The 2,500-nt window shown below is 59.7% G+C and overlaps 1 non-coding gene and 1 pseudogene across 1 annotated transcript; both read right to left on the bottom strand.

Moving 5' to 3' along the window:
* LOC139686546 (large subunit ribosomal RNA) overlaps positions 1–2,017 on the bottom strand; it is a 4,866-nt pseudogene extending 2,849 nt beyond the window's left edge.
* A 224-nt stretch (positions 2,018–2,241) lies between these two features.
* On the bottom strand, positions 2,242–2,396 carry LOC139686593 (5.8S ribosomal RNA). The gene has a single exon (XR_011700479.1). It is a non-coding gene; the product is annotated as a 5.8S ribosomal RNA (ribosomal RNA).
* Positions 2,397–2,500: the final 104 nt, after the last annotated feature.

Raw genomic sequence — 2,500 nt, 5'->3', positions numbered from 1 at the left:
GTTCCGCTGCCGGGTTCCGGAATAGGAACCGGATTCCCTTTCGCCCGACCGATGGATCATTTTGCTTATGAAAATTTTTTCTATCGCCGTTAGCTTCGGATTTCTCCTAGGGCTTAGGATCGACTGACTCGTGTGCAACGGCTGTTCACACGAAACCCTTCTCCACATCAGTCCTCCAGGGCCTCGCTGGAGTATTTGCTACTACCACCAAGATCTGCACCGACGGCGGCTCCAGGCAGGCTCGAGCCCAGACCCTTCTGCGCACGCCGCCGCGACCCTCCTACTCGTCGCCGCGTCAAGCGGCACTCGACTCGGAGCCGAGTCCGCCCTGCGGCGACGGCCGGGTATAGGCACGACGCTTCAGCGCCATCCATTTTCAGGGCTAGTTGCTTCGGCAGGTGAGTTATTACACACTCCTTAGCGGATTCCGACTTCCATGGCCACCGTCCTGCTGTCTTAAGCAACCAACACCTTTCATGGTTTCCCATGAGCGTCGATTCGGGCGCCTTAACCCGTCGTTTGGTTCATCCCACAGCGCCAGTTCTGCTTACCAAAAGTGGCCCACTATGCACTCCGATCCCAGGGGCCCCCGAGGGGACCCCGTCTCCGGCTTCGATAAATCGAGCAAGCCGGAGTTCTCACCCATTTAAAGTTTGAGAATAGGTTGAAGCCGTTTCGGCCCCAAGGCCTCTAATCATTCGCTTTACCGGATGAGACTCTCCTCCGAGCGCAAGCTATCCTGAGGGAAACTTCGGAGGGAACCAGCTACTAGATGGTTCGATTAGTCTTTCGCCCCTATACCCAGCTCCGACGATCGATTTGCACGTCAGAATCGCTACGGACCTCCATCAGGGTTTCCCCTGACTTCGTCCTGGCCAGGCATAGTTCACCATCTTTCGGGTCCCAACGTGTGCGCTCTGGGTGCGCCTCCCCTCGCAATGAGGGATCAGACGCCCCGGGGGTGCGGGGACCGACGCCCGCCGGAGCGAGCGAACGACCCCGTCCTCCCTCGGCCGCCGGAACGGCGGCCTTCACTTTCATTGCGCCTATGGGTTTAGCGGAGCGTGTCCGACCCAACGACTCGCGCGCATGTTAGACTCCTTGGTCCGTGTTTCAAGACGGGTCGGGTGGACCATCCAAGCCGTAGCGTCGCGGACTCGAAACTTTCGACGCCGTCCGAGGACACCTCACGGTTCGCGGACAGCCCCACGGTGGGAAAGGGATCGGACCGGGTCCGGAACCCTAACCCCCGAGGGTGCTCGCGGAGGGCCGGACGCCTTGCGGCGCGTCGACTTTCGCTTCCTACCGTCGGACATCCGGCCTGGGATCCCGGGGTCCTTTTCCGCTCGAGAGCGGGCGGGACTCCACCCGGGCCCTTGGGGCCGGCGTCCGACGGGTCGCGACGTCCTACTCGGGGAGAAGTGCGTCACACCGACGACGAACATTCGAGGGCCACCGGGTGACGCGCCTGTGACGGGGGTCACCCCCCGCCCGCCGGCGCGCCATCCGTCAAGCGACCCTCGCCCGTCGCCGGCGAGACCTGAATCTCCCCTTTCGAAATTTCGGGTACCACCCGTTTACTCCCAAACGGTTTCACGTACTCTTGAACTCTCTCTTCAAAGTGCTTTTCAACTTTCCCTCACGGTACTTGTTCGCTATCGGTCTCGTGGCCGTATTCAGTCTTAGGTGGAGTTTACCACCGACTTTGGGCTGCACTCTCAAGCAACCCGACTCTGAGGAGCGCCCCTCCCGGGAGGCAAGCGCGGAGGTCGCACGGGCCTGGCACCCTCTCCGGGCCGTGGCCCCGTTCAAGAGGGACTTGGACTCTCCGGCGCCCCTCGGGAAATTGGACGCTCCCAAACGCCACAGCGCTCGGCGCCCCGCGGGGGGCGCGAGCTTTGGCCCTGGAGTCGATCCCTGTTCGCTCGCCGTTACTAAGGGAATCCTGGTTAGTTTCTTTTCCTCCGCTTATTAATATGCTTAAATTCAGCGGGTGGTCTCACCTGCTCTGAGGTCGGCCCAAATGATATAGTTGCCCGTGGAGAGGGAGTAATAACCGAGCCCCCACCGATCCGCAGGCGAACGCCGTCAAAAAATAACGAAGCGTCTCACCTCGACCGGCGGGGACGGGTCTCGCCCAATCTCCCGCAGAGCCCCCTATCAATCCGGGCGACGATCCATCCCAGCGAGGGATGCTCGTCGCCCCAGTACGCAAACGTTTCCGTTCGCGAACTGAATTGCCGGCCCTCAGCCAGGCGTAGCCCGGGAACAAAATCCGAGGGCTGCAATGTGCGTTCGAAACGTCGATGTTCATGTGTCCTGCAGTTCACAATTCGACGCGCAGTTAGCTGCGTTCTTCATCGATCCACGAGCCGAGTGATCCACCGTTTAGAATTTCTTTCTTTCATTTCATTTTATGTAAAAAATTCGTTTCATCGAAACATACAAACTGGGAATTTTTTCCCTTCTTTGCGAGCGAGTTGGGCGTGTGTCTTTTAAA

Source organism: Hetaerina americana, unplaced genomic scaffold, assembly GCF_022747635.1.
Source record: "Hetaerina americana unplaced genomic scaffold, ioHetAmer1.1.p SCAF_142, whole genome shotgun sequence".
NCBI classification, from domain to species: Eukaryota; Metazoa; Arthropoda; class Insecta; order Odonata; family Calopterygidae; genus Hetaerina; species Hetaerina americana.
Note: the sequence above shows the minus strand (reverse complement) of the source record. Positions and strands in the feature narration are given on the sequence as shown.